We start from the raw sequence: 14,806 nt of genomic DNA, 5'->3' as shown, positions 1-14,806 counted from the left end.
AAAAATAATACTTAGTATACAAAGTCTTAAGCTATGCCTGTAAACTTTTTTAAAATACAGCATAAAACTGAAATATTCCCAATGGCAAATATCTGACTTGTGAAGAAAATCTTCAAATTTTGACTAATTATTTTATCAGTAAGTTTAGTGATAAGTCAACAAAGAAGTTTTGAATCGATTTACTAATGGAAAGGTCAGGAAGAAAAAGACAACAGCATACAACAAAACTTTTTACTTTAGCATGAACAGCAGGAGAATGTGTGAAAGCCAAAGCTGGAGAATTTTTAGAATTAAGTGCAACATAAAATGATATCATAACACTACTTCTCAAATATAAAAAGCAAAGGCAAGGGACCCAGTAAGAAGATCTGGGATGAAAGAAAGGCTCCCAGAATGAGGAAGGCAATTACCACACCTGGAATTCAATTCACATGTAGAAGAAATTTACACACTGCAACGCATCCAGGAGAGAAAGCAGGGCTTATGAAAAGTTAAAAGAAATTTGGGAGCTTTGTCTGAAAATGAAGAGTTTTGACCCGAGTGTAGATGAGGGTTGAGGATACAAGCTGGGGCTGGTGATGTCAGATCTAAACTGATAGCTATACTCAGTGCTTAAAGGGGTTAAGACCTAATATGGGTTTGAAAATAAAACATGAAGACCAAAAGGTAGAAGTAATAGGAAAACTGAAATACGGAGAAATTTTCTAAAGGAAATTCAATGACCACCATCCTACAGAGGAATAGGATGACTGTGGGTTAATGATTTCCCTGTCTTGGAGGAACAATTGTCTGGGACGTTGTAGAACAGGACTTCTCAGACTTAATGGGCATATGGACCATGTAAAGATCATGTTAAGTTGCAGATTCTGGTTCAGGAGGTCTGGGTGAGACTTGAGTTTTTTTATGTCTGACATAACTCCCAGGTGAAGCCAGGGCTGCTGGCCCGAGTAAAACATTTTGACTAGCAAGATTCTAAGGGATTTTTTCAAATCCAAGATTCCAGAGTAGATTTTGTGGCTCTCTCTTTCTGCGTGATCATTGAACTATCTCCTTATCTTCAGATGTCCTCCTTTGTAAATTGGAAATAATATGGGTTTTACTCTGTGGGGATATTTGGGGGACTCAGTGAATTAATGCAGGGAAAGCACGCAAAAGAGAGCCTTACGTATAGTAAATACCCAATAAAAGTCAGCCTTTATCATCACCATCATTATTATAAAACGAAAAAATTTTTAAATGCAGAGTGCGTTGGCTTTTTCTGATTTCCATCTTAGTTGATATAATCAGATTGTTTATTATCTCAACGGAGCAGTGATGTCATAGAGTTTATCTTCCTCACTGCCAGACAGAACTCCGACTGCAGCCTAAAGTCACTTCTAGGTTTTGCTAAATTCCAAAGGAAATGAAATCTGCAATGACTCTATTATGCAAATAACTGTAATTTTGAAGGAACATGGGAATGAATTTCTAGAGGCCCAGTTTTCAGTCCTGTCTCTAATTAGCCACGTAAACAAGTATTCGCCTAAGCCTGACAATCCCACAATGCAGAAGAACATGTGTTCTTTTTACACATGACCCAAACCTCCAGGACATCTTTAATGGATTGATGATTTAGCCATAGGCTTCCAAGAAACAGAGGCGCTCATCATCATTCTTTGGGCTCCATCGTCTCCATCATTTCCTCTGACTTCTGGCTAATGCCGTGCTTCTAGTTATGAAGAATTTTTGGCACTTGAGCTCATATCAAAGTAAAAGGCTAGGAAACCTACCTAATGGGTGACTGTAGCTTAATGAAAATATCTGACCTTTTTAATCTTGGTACCCAATAAAGAGCTGAACCTTACTCCCCAAATGCTTTAGCTAATTAAGAAAAAAAGCTAAACTTTTAAATGAACATTTTAAAGTTCACTTAATGTGTCACTTCCAAAGGCCAATTATAATCTGAAAATAGTTTTAAGTGAAGGATATCTGTTAAGTAAATAAGCATGTGGTAAATCATCAAATATCTATTGAACTCTTACCATGAGGTCAGCTCTGTGCTAAGTGTTATGTAGACTATAATAAAATGTTGAAGACAGAGGAGTTTAACATAGTAGCTAAGAGGATAATACTTACATCCATGGAAAAGTTAGAGACAATTCAATACTGACATAAGCAGAACTAGCTTTGGGTACCACAAACTCTACAGCACCTCCGCCTGCTTCTCTCTCTCTCGTTTTTCTCTCCCATTCGGTTTCCTCTACTTAGCTTTTTCTTTCTTTTTTTTTTTTTCACATTTCTGACATTCTATAAAAGTTACTTACATATCACACTTATTGTCTATTCTTGTTTTCCCCTGTGAGAATGTAAACTCCACCGGGATGGAATTTTTGTCCTTGCTTATTGATGTATCTCGAGTCCCTAGAAGAGCGCTCGGGACCACAGCAGTACTCAATAACTATGGCTTGAGTGAGGGAATGATTCATTCACGAGACTGATGCCAAGTTTAATCCTGCATTTTACAGTTCATAGCCCTCTTTTGTTCCTCATATGAAGAGGTGAGCAGAAAATATTATATTATTTTATTTTTTTGGCTTCCACCACACAGCATGCAGTATCCTTAGTACCCCAGCCAGGGATGGAACCCTTGCCCCCTGCAGCGGAAGCACGGAGTCTTAACCACTGGACCGCCAGGGAAGTCCCAGAAAATATTTTATAACTGACTAGTTTATATGAGTTGTATTTGTTTTCTGTACTCTACAATTCCTGTTGACAGCTAAAAATTAGACTGATCTAAAGATGTAAAATAATGAGAATAAATTATAGATCACTATTGCACTGCCATTCCAAAAGGAAATGAAATCTGCAATGATTCCGTTATGCAAATAATAGTAACACTGAAGGAACGTGGGAATGGATTTTTAGAGTTCTCGTTCTGCAGCGCGCCTCCAATTAGCCATGTAAACTAATAGTATCTCTTGATCTCAGAGTTCCAATGTCTTCAACTGAAATACGAAATTACATCGTAATGATAACTAATCATATTTAACTTTAACATCTAACTTTTTATAGCACCAACTCCATTTTGCCCACTCCATCCCAGAAGCCCCCCAATTCTATTCATATTTCAAGTTCAATGAATTAGAAAAGACATAGAAATGAACGAAGAAGAAGGAGAATAATGTCTGATAGGAAACATTTACTGCTATTATCATTATAAGCAGGATAATAAATATAAATCAGATAAAAAAAATAGTCCACTGACCAAGAATCAGATTTCTTGGAATTCTAACCTAGTCCTGCTTCCCCTCTGCAAACCAAGAAACAAACAAACAAAAAACTTGAAAGTAAATTTAAAAGGCCCTTGAATGGTGAAAATAGTGTCATTACATTTATCCTCTAGACCTGTTTGGTAACCTCAGACTCTCACTCAGAGTCTATTTACTTTACACATAATTCTTTTGGGCTTGAATCTGTTTTTCCCAATACAGAAAGAACAGAAGCAGCAAATTTTATAATGTTACTGCGGAAGCCCACGTATTGTCAGAATAAATAAGCTAAAGCTGTTGAGAGTTAAAGACTTTCATTCAAAGATAAGCTATTGTAAAAACTTACTGCAAACATTTTATTAGCATCATTATATTACAGCAAATTAAAAAATGTTCTCTTGACAGTGATCCTGACTTAAGAGTAAATTAAATTATATTGATTACCTGGTATAAGAAGGCAGGCTATAGTTTTTGCTAGAAGTGTTTCCATTAAAAATAGTTGACCTGTAAAAAATTTTGTTTGAGGTATCTGGAAAGATGACCTCATATCAAACTTTTAAGCCTAACTGATATTATATAATGCGATATTGCATTCTCTCTCCCTGGATTTCCCGGGTTATGATTAATAAGGATATTTTGGTACTTCTCTTGTATCAATACATTTTCTCATTATATCAATATTTAGTATGCATTGGGCAATGTGGGGACCTGCAATGTAAAGCACAGGTCTGGATCTTGATAGTATAGGAGTAGATGGACAAGTCAGATTAAGAAGGAATGGTTTCGAGCATGTGCTTTGGAGAAGGTCAGAAATGGATTATAAGCTCATGCTTACTAGATGTGTGATAATGGGCAAGCTACATAATATCTGTTACAAAGGTTCCACAGCTGTAAAACGGTGATCATGATATCTATTTCCAGAGATGTGAAGATTAAATAAAATATATATGCCAAGCACTTAAATTTAAAGCCTGAAATAAGGATGCTAGACAAATACTTACTGGTGAATGAGTCAACTGGGTTATCTGGGGCAAGTTATTCAAGAACTTCTGTTGTTTCATCTGTAAAATAGGGAAAATGGTGCTTAACTTCATATAGTGGTTGTAAAAAATAAATGAAACTACACATATAATGTACTTATGTACCTGGAACATAATGTATCCCCGGAGTCCAGTAAAAACCCAATAAATTGTATTCTTTAGAAATATTATGTTTTAATAATTTAGAAAACGAATGACAAGGTACATGGTATAACATAAGTTCAGAAAAAGGGCAGACCAGTGTGGGTGGGAGTCAAAAGGTAAGGCTGCATTTAGAACGTGCAGCCCTCAGTTACAGTTCTGTAACTCTGACGGGGCCTGATGGAATCAGCCCCTCTGTCCATTCCTTTCTTGGTGCCTTAAGGGGATAGTGGGCATGGATGAGGCCCTAACAATTAGATCATGAGGGGTAATTATCCACAAGGAGCTGGAGACGGGAACCTGAAAAAGGAAAGAAGAAAAGTGGAGTAAAAATGGGAAATGGAGAAAATGGAAAAACATTAAGTAAAAGTACTTGATTAATCTAAGAAAAAAGAAATAAAAAATAAAAACATGAGCCAAATGGAAAATAAATAACAAGAAGGTAAATTTAAGCCAAACTAGATCAGCAATTCCATTAACTATAAAGGAGCTAAACAGACCAATTAAAAGATAAAGATTATAAGACTATATTAAAAAGAAAACAATATTGTTTTAAAATAAGTGATCTTTTAAAAACAAGGTCACAGAAAGAGTAATAGAAAAAGATATATCATACTAGCACTAACCTAAATAAAGTTGATGTGATTATATTAAAATCAGATGAAGTGGGCTCCTCTCTTATTAAGATATAAAACACATACTGTAAAATTCACTTTTTTTTTTTTTTTTAACTGTACTAGCTTGTGGGTTTTGACAGATACTTACAGGTCTCTAACCACCACCACAATCAAGATAGTTCACTGTTCTATCACCCTCCTCCCCACCCAAATAGACCATGGTCAACCCCTTTGCAGTCAACTCTTTTCTAGTAGCCCATGGAAATCACTGATCTCTTTTATGTCCATATAACTCTGCCTTTTCCATCATGTAATATAAATGCAATAATACAGAATGTACACTTTGAGTATGACTTCTTTCCGTTATCATAAAGCATTTAAGATCCATCCACACTGTTGTATTACTTGTTCATTTCTTTGTATTCTGGTAGTATTGTGTTATATAGATGTACCAGTTTGTTTAACCAGTACCTAGTTCAAACATTTGGATTGTTTCCAGTTTTGTACAACTACAAATAAAGGCACTATACACATTCACATATAAGTTTTTGTGTGAACATAAGGTTTCATTTCACTTGAGTAAATAGCTAGGAGTGGGATTGCAGGGTTGTATGATAAGTGTATTTTTAACTTTATAAGAAACGGCCAAATTGTTTTCTAAAGTGTCTGGCCCATGTTGCATTCCCACCAGCAATGTGTGAAAGTTCCAGTTGCTCTGCATCCATGTCAACAGTTGTTATGGTAAGTAGTTTTTAAAACTTTATCTGTCCAAATAGGTGTGTCATGGTATCTCATTGCAGCTCTAATTTTCATTCTCCTGACAAATAACTTGCCTAATCTTTTGATGCTTATTTTCCATTTGTATACTTGTTTTGGTCAGATGTCTCTTCATATGTTTTGCCCATTGTTTGACTGAGGTTTGGGTTTTGTTTTTCTTGTTATTGAGAGTAGAAAGTTCTTTATAAATTTTAGATACAAATCCTTTGTGAGATATGTGATTTGCAAAAATTTTCTCTCAGTCTGAGGCTTCGCTTTTCCATTCTCTTAACACATGAGCCAAATTAGTTTTTCTTTTATAGACCCTGCTTTTGCTGTTGTATCTAAGAAATCATTGCCAGCCCCAAATAGCAAGGGTTATTTTGCTTTTTTTTCCTAGACGTTTTATAGTTTTACATATTACACAAAACTCTATGATTTTTGTTAATTTTCATATAGATATGAGGTATGGACTAAGGGGTGTGTGTGTGTGTGTGTGTGTGTGTGTGTGTGTATGTGTGTGTGTGTATGGCATGTGAGTATTTAATTGTTTCAGCAACTTTCTTTTTTTTTCGGAAAATACTATTCTTTCTCTATTGTATTACCTTTGCCCGTTTGGTGAACATTGGTTGTTTATATCTTTGTGGGTCTATTTCTGGACCCCACTGAACTCTATATCTAGATAACTAGATATCCTTTAATACAACACACTGTCTTGATTTCTGTAATTTCATAATGATTCTTGAAATCGTGTAAAGTGACATTAGATATAATATAAAATAAAGGGAGACCCAGAACTGATTTATGAATTTAAAGAATCCATACTGCAAAATTTGTCACTTTTTTCCACAGTGGTTTTATGGATATTAAAATACCAGTAATATTTTCCTTCTGTTGCTCTTTTATTTTCTGAAGCATGATAAATTGCTTCTGAAATGTTTATATGAAATTAAAAGGCCAAGAATAGTCTAGACCACTGAGGAAGAAGAAAATAATAGGTACTTGCCCTCTAATTTATCAAAATTATTACAAAGCTACAGTAATTAATACACTATATCACGCACACAGGGATAGACAAATATACCAATGAAACAGAGTAGAAAGAAATCACCAGAAATAGACCCAAACATAAACAGACATTTAATATGACGGATGGCATTACAGATAGTTGAAAAAGATGGACTTTTCATAAAACATTAGGACAACTGACTATTATATAGAAAAATAAATTTGGACCCTTCACACAATGTATAAAAATCAACTGCAGGTTAATTAAACATTTTAATGCAAATGCAAATATTAAATCTGCTTTACACAGAGTATCTTTACAAACTTGGGGCAGGAAAATTTTTTTAAGCAAGTCTGAAGAATGCATAAACCAAAGGAAAGGATGGATAATTTAGATGACACCAAGATTAAGAACTGTTCACCAAATGACAATATAGGAAGACTTAAAAGGCAAGCCACTACATAGTGATTTGCTATTTCTATAGATGTCAAAGTGATCACCTTGGAAGGTCTAGTTACCATGTCACCATGCAGAGATATTAAAATTATTGACTATATTCCCTACAGTGAGCAATATATTTTTAAGGATATATACATATGATACATACATAAAGGAAATTAAGTCAATGATGATCACAAATGTTATGATTATGCTTATTTTATTGGGTTATACAGATAATATAATTGTAGAAAAGGATTCAGGGGCTTTAAAAATACTGTCATTGTTCTATTCTTTAACCTGGATTGTATTTACATAGGTGTTTACTTTGTTATTAGTCTTTTAAAAGACTAATTTGACACCCAGTCACGATGTAGCAAAAAAAAAACATCCCCTGCAGACATCATCCTTAATGTAGAAACATGTGCAGCATTCTCTTTAGAGTAAATCAGACAATTGTGCCCACCATAACTACTTGTATTCAGTATTGTTTCAAAGGTCCTAGCCAAATTAGTAAAAGAGAAAAATCAAAACAAATAAATATTCACAGGTCTAAAAAGAAATAATAATAACAAATTATCATTATCTGAAGATGATATGATTATTTTCATAGAAAATCCAAGACAATCTACACACAAAAGATTAGACCTAATAAGAAAATTCTGCACATTTCCTGGATATAAGATCAGTATAAAAAATGATGTTTAATACACAATTAATAATTTAAAATAAATCATTTCAAATGTAGTTAAATATTCCATTCAAAAGAGCAACAGATAAAATATTTACAAGTCCTTCCGGTTGGAAAATTTTAAATTTTGTGGGAGGATCCAAAGTAAGACTACAATAGATACACTGTTTTCATGAATAGAAAGACATGCATGTTAAAGGTAAATTCAGTTTTGTTAGTTTGCTAGCATTTTCGTAGAAAATGGATGTTGATGTTAAAATTCATATGAAAAACTAAAGAACAAGAAGGATCCAAGACAACTTGGAAGAAGACTGAAAAGGGGAAATTTTCTCCAGTGAGTTACAGATTTACTATGAATTGCCCCTTACCTAGTATCACCTACTTTAAGATTCTGTTGATATGTCTTCTGTTCTGTGAATCCTTCCCAGCCTGTAGCATTTTCCTTCCCATGTAATTCCATTACACTGTGTACTTATCTTTATCACAGTACACAGCACAACCGCACTGAGATTTGTGTTTACTCCTTTATCTCCTTCTCTGGGCTATGACCTGACTATGTGGTCCATGTTTCTACACCCAGAGTGCCACACAGAGCCTGGTTCATAGGAAGCAGTTAAGAACTATCAGCTCCTTGCTCTCTCACATTGCCATTATTATTCCTTGGTAGGATGAGCTTACTGTTTCATTAAGTTCTCACCTAGTCCCCAGGTTTGGGCAGAGGACTTTAAGGTTTGGTCACTGTCCATACTCAAGTACCTGGGGCTCCATTTTAAAGTCATTTCTGAAAGTAGCAATTTGTTACTACCTCCACATTTTCTCTAATATTGAATGCAATCATGCAAAGCACGCATTACAGAATTCTCACCTGAAAAGGACCTTAGGTTATATTCCTTTATTTCTCCTTTTATAGATGAGGAAACAGGGACTCAGGGTACTCAGACAGGTATTTCATTTAAGTTTATTTTATCTATTGTATAATATTTCTACTTCCTGACATGGGTGGGATTAAATGAATTGAAATCTTAAAGGATGGATTTGGAATTCTGACAATGAAAAGAGCCAGGACATGGATAATACAGAAAGTATGTAGAAGTTACAGGATAATCCAGTAGGATAGGTGAGGTTTAAATATTTATAGTCTGTTATTTTTACCTACTCTATTCTCTTCTCCTGCTTTACAACATACACTTATCTTGTTAAAATTGTAGGAAAATGAAGGAACATACTTAAGAGACTGTTCAAGAGAATTTCAGCTCATACTCTCAAAACTTAAATAAAAATAGTCTATAATTGTGTACAAGCTATCCTAAGGCAGCTGTTTATGTTTCGAAAAGAGTTATGTAATCTTTTGACTTCAATTTCAGCTACCTCTTTCATTAAAGAAATAATTCTGAATATCATTATTTATTTCTTTTTGGAATCTTACCAGGCGAAAAGATAATTCTAATTCTATGAATCTTGGCTAGCAGAAAACTTTGGTGTTAGCTTTGCAATTTATACATCCTGTTTGTATTCTCTCACATTGTGAGCAGATTTCCTATTTGCTTATACAATAGCCCTTTCCACTCCTACACCCCTCCTTGTTTTTCTTATGCAATTACAGCTTACCTATTTAAAACTTCAGCGAGTGCCACAGCCAATATATTTCACTTTTTGGTGATATTCTTTGGAGGAAGCCACTTACAGTAACTTAATCCACTCTTAATTTGAACAGAAAAAGAACAGAGCTATTTACGAAAAGGAAAGCATTGCCGGCATAAGGTAGTTTTGGCATCTTCATATTTGAGAAGTCAACTTCAGTGAAAAGAGAAAGATGAGAAGTTTTAACAAACACAGCCTCAATAAAATTAAAAGGCCTTGCTAGGAAATTACGGTATGGATTTTCAATGTGTATGGTCAAAGGAGAAAAAATACAATACAGAATGCTATCATACTTGATCAAAATAAGTGTGGACTAATTCTGTGTTGATGCGAATAGTGGTTTCAATGTGGAGAAAACTGGAATGATACAACAGGAATTGATCTTCTCCCCCCAAAATTAGGAGGAAGGAATGATTCCCATCTCAGCGAAGGCCACAGGCAGACCATCATTGAAGAAATGTGTAGTCATTTTGTCTTGTGGGAGGACTCATGCTTCTGCTTCTGATTGTTTTGTAGAAGAATGTGGAAGCTTAGAGATTTATTCGGCTTTTAAGAAAGAATCTGCATTATATCGACAGGATAGTTTAAGGAGATTATCTTCCATACAAATTGTAATAATTAGCTGAGGGTTATATGAAATTAAAAATACAAGGACTAGAAAACATAGGCACACTTCCATATATAAAATACTGTGGTCCCACTACTCTTCAGTTTTTCTATAAGTCTGCACAGATGATGAATATAAACGCATAAAATAATTAATTTAAATCTATTTTCCCTGTCTCTCCTCAACAGGCAAAAATTCTTCCTGTAACTTATCAACCTAACACCAAACACATAAAAGGGCATTTTTGAAAAGCCAAAGTTTGTTGTGCCACGTTGAATATATGCTTGAGTCTTTCCACTCCCTTTTTTATCTTTGGTATTGTTCATGTAAAGTCAGGGGGTAAAGTAGAAAAAGAACTTAGAAACATGCTCTTGCCGAACATTAAACTTCTATAAAAGGATTTAAAAGCAAAACCCAAACGAAAGAGGAGGCATATTCACCAAGGAATGTGATACAGTTCTGATGCACTGACAGCAGGATGTGAACACTTTTGGTTGGAAGATTGCAATAAATAGAGTATTTCCCTTCTTGCTCCCTTGCACAGAATTTCAGCAGCGGATTAGTATTTTTGGATGATGTTCAAAATGTACAGAATTTAAAAACTGATGATGTAAGTTCCATCATCTACAGTTTCATTCCATTAAGCCTTGCCTGAACCAATAATTTTGGAAATGTACTTTTGCTGACTTATTACTGCTTTTGCTCATCAGTTCAGTTTACGAGTAATGTACGAATAGTGTATTTTTATTAGGAGGAGTAAATTTTACATTTCTTTCAGAGGTTAATCTTATTCATGTTTTAGACTTCTTGATGCTTAAGGGTTTAAATCATTCTCCAAATCCCATGAAATGTACATAATTTCAGATCTTTTTAATGTTCTGAATAAAGGACCATACTACTTCCTACCAGTTTGTCCTCCAGGGTGTGGCATTCCTCTGCTGTACTTGGCATACAGATCAACAACCAGGAGGAAGAGGCCGTAGCTCCGCCCTCGGCGGCTGACGGTTGTGCTCTTTTGTTTATTGGTTTATTTTTCACCATATTCCTCCCCACTTCCTCCTAGGCTTCTTTAAACTTTTTTCTAATTTTCTTACACGTTTTGCAGCATACAGCGGTCTGAAGAAGTCACTGGGCAATTGTTTTAAAAAGCTACTCTGCCCAGTTCAAGTTGGCTTTTAAAAGGGTTTTTGTCCCCTTAAAAAAAAGCTGACCTAATTCAAATTGTAAAGAGCAGAATCTGGTTTAGATCGTTGAACAAATCATCTTAGTATAAATGGAGCACTGATGATGGGATTATGCAGGAGCCAGACTTGTGGATTCTGGTATTTTCCTTACTTTTCTGTTCTAGCCACAGAAGTAACACAGAGACCTAGAGAGGGTTTCTCTCTCGGTGTAAATACAAGGACTCCAAGTCCTTTGCTCTAGAAGACACATGAACAGATAAGTTTCTATTTAGAGTAATTAGACTAAGTAGCTAATTAAAGGCTTCTTGGCACCTAGTGCAGAGAACAGACTGAAACGGTTCTGCTGTCCTCAAGCTTGAAGTACTGCCAATGTGAACACATCAGACAATTTTTGATGTTAGGAAGGTGGTCATATTGGGTTCTATTTACGTCTGGGAAATCAAACCACCTTGTTTAGTAAACTAAGCAAGAATATAGAGCAATGCTTCATTTATCTTGAGTGAATGCAGTGTGTAACTAGGTATCTGACTTTCTTCCAATTTTGCTCTAAATTGCATTTTTCTTAAGTAATATTAAAGTTGGTAATTCAATAGTAATTTTAATTTATACACGATATTTATACCACAGATGGATAAGAGCAATCTCCTTAGCTTTAAATTCTTCAGGACCCTTGATATTTGATTTGCCTTTTAGGGACACTAAGGAGGCTTTGCTGGAAACTAGTCATTGGGCTATTTAGGGTGGCTGATGATTTACACAAGGTACGAGGAAGTTGGAGGAGCCATTGAACTATTCCAAACAAAAGTCTTGGTGGGGAATGTGTAACTCGACTCTGATTCTGAATGTAAACACCATGTGCAAATGGAGAGTAATACCAAAATTGGCAGGTCCTTCCTCTCTTTGGTTGATGTCTCTTTTGTAATTGTTTGCTGATTCTTTTGCACTCACTTCTGCCAGCTCTGTGCTGCCTTGTGTCATTCCCACTTATTCTGTCCTTTGCTCCAGTGTCAGTTCATGTCCGGTCCGGAGCTAGCTCTATAGAGGTGAGCTGGATAGAGGGCAAGGAAAAGAAGATGGAGGAAAACAACATCTTCCTCCTCTGTCTACCATTGTACTTGGCTCAACTTTAATATTTCTAGTTAACAGGTAAAGTTAGGGTTTTGCACAAAGGATGACAAGTCCCCTGAGTGAATAGGATCTTTCTAGAAGAAACCCAGCACTGAAATGGAAATGGCCCTTAGAGATCACACATGGGAAGAAGACATAGCTCCTGCACCCTGGGGAAGCAGACTTCCCTTGCTCTTGGAATAAAGGAAAAATGGTGAATTGTCCTCAGTTCAACCCGGCACACAGTACTGAAGGGATATCCATCTCAGAGCAGAAATTCATAATTTTGGTGTGAAGTAGTTTGGTCCCATTTAGTGAAGGAGGTATATATGTCTATCTGGCACTATAGCCAGAGATGGTTCTAATGGAAGAATGCCTAGCACTGATTATATTCATTGAATGAATGTCAAGTTAGTGACACAGAAGTTAAAGGGCCAGGCCAAAAGCCGGCAGTAATATCGGCAACAATATGGCAGAGGTATTATTACTGCTTGGGACCAAAGACACCATGTGAGTGGTACCAACTGTAGTGAGGAAAGGTTGCTAAGGCAACAGTGAAGTAACAGCACCATTATTTTGATGAGGAGAGACTGGTCGTTAACCAGGTTCATGGCTGCAGTGACAAGAGTTTGTGGGGTCCTCCAGCCCCATCCCAACCTTCTCTGCTGCCCTTCTCATCCTTCTACCAAATTAGATGCTAGGGAACAAAAGATACTAAGGAGAACTAGGGGTCCAGTATGTATTCTTATGGGGATTTGTCTGCAGGAAATTCTTTGTTTCCCTTACCTTTGTTTTGCTACTCAATTTGTTATTTGATTGTTCTACTTAGCACTGGTGACATCATCAACATATCAGTTACCTACCTCTCTTAGAAGGAACAGTTTATTGTTGTGGATATGTACAAGGGCTCATGAGTCTGAGAAGTCTAGGTGTGAGTTCAAATCAAAAATTCTCGCTAACCCTCTCAAGCTTTGGTTCTGTTAAATGACAAATAATAATAAATGATCATAATAATAGTACTAACCTCTTGGAAATGTGAAAAATGTTTATTATATTATATATAATATAAAATACATATTTATATTATATATAAATATTTATATATAATATTTATATTATACATATTTATATTTTTATATATTACATAAAATATATATTAATAATATACATTGAAGGCTCAACACAGCAAACATTAGCTAACAAAATTAATTAGATCTTTTGTGTGTTTTCAAACTCATGTTATTTCATGTGGTTACAAGTGGAAAAAACAAGAGTAAGAAGAGTGTGCTGAGCGGTGGTGGGAATGATGATTTATTGATTACCTACTCTGTGCTGGGCACTGCCTGAGATGCAGGAGTAATAGCAGGAAATAAGAACTAGCTCCTAATTGATCGTCAGAGTTCTCATTTAAAAATAAGGAAACTCAACCACTCAAAAAGTTTACAAATAACAAATGTAGGAGAGGGTGTGGAGAAAATGGAACCCTAGTACACTGTTCCTGGGAATGTAAATTGGTGCAGCCACTATGGAAAATACTATGGAGGATCCTTTAAAAACTAAAAATAGAACTACCATATGATCCAGCAATTCCACTCCTGGGCGTATACCAGAAAAAAAGGAAGCACTACTTTGAAAAGATATATGCACCCCAATGTTAACAGCGGCACTATTTATAATAGCCAAGACATAAAAGCAACCCAATGGCCCATCAACGGATGATTGGATTAAGATGTGGTATATATACATAATGGAATATTAGACATAAAAAGAATGAAATATTGCCATTTGCAGCAACATGGGTGGACTCAGAGATTACACTTAGTGAAATAAGTCAGAGAAAGACAAATACTATATGATATCACTTACACGTGGTTATACATTATTAAAAAATAGGGCTTCCCTTGTAGCGCAGTGGTTAAGAATCCTCCTGCCAGTGCAGGGGACACAGGTTTGAGCCCTGGTCCAGGAAGATCCCACACGCCGTGGAGCAACTAAGCCCATGCGCCACAACTACTGAGCTTGCGCTCTAGAGCCCGCGAGCCACAACTACTGAGCCCACGTGCCTAGAGCCTGTGCTCCGCCAGAAGAGAAACCACCACAATGAGAAGCCTGTGCACCCCAACAAAGAGTAGCCCCCACTCGCCACAACTAGAAAAAGCCGGCACGCAGCAACAAAGACCCAATGCAGCAAAAATAATAAAGTAAATAAATTAAAAAAATAATACAAATGAACGTATATGCAAAATAAATGGACTCACAGATATAGAAAACAAACTTTTGGTTACCAAAGGGGAGAAGGAAAGGGGGAGGGGCAAATTAGGGGTATG

The 14,806-nt window shown here is 35.8% G+C and overlaps 1 protein-coding gene across 2 annotated transcripts in view; it reads right to left on the bottom strand.

Annotated features, from left to right (window-relative positions):
- MPDZ (multiple PDZ domain crumbs cell polarity complex component) overlaps positions 1-14,806 on the bottom strand; it is a 558,334-nt gene that overhangs the window by 473,404 nt on the left and 70,124 nt on the right. For both annotated transcript variants that reach the window (XM_089913222.1, XM_089913221.1), the window contains exon 2: positions 4,250-4,309. The gene's annotated coding sequence lies outside the window, so the exon portion shown is untranslated. The remainder of the gene's footprint in view (positions 1-4,249; positions 4,310-14,806) is intronic.

Source organism: Delphinapterus leucas, chromosome 6, assembly GCF_059928025.1.
Source record: "Delphinapterus leucas isolate spDelLeu-1000000601 "Yukka" chromosome 6, BTC_Dleu_Yukka2, whole genome shotgun sequence".
NCBI lineage: Eukaryota > Metazoa > Chordata > Mammalia > Artiodactyla > Monodontidae > Delphinapterus > Delphinapterus leucas.
Note: the sequence above shows the minus strand (reverse complement) of the source record. Positions and strands in the feature narration are given on the sequence as shown.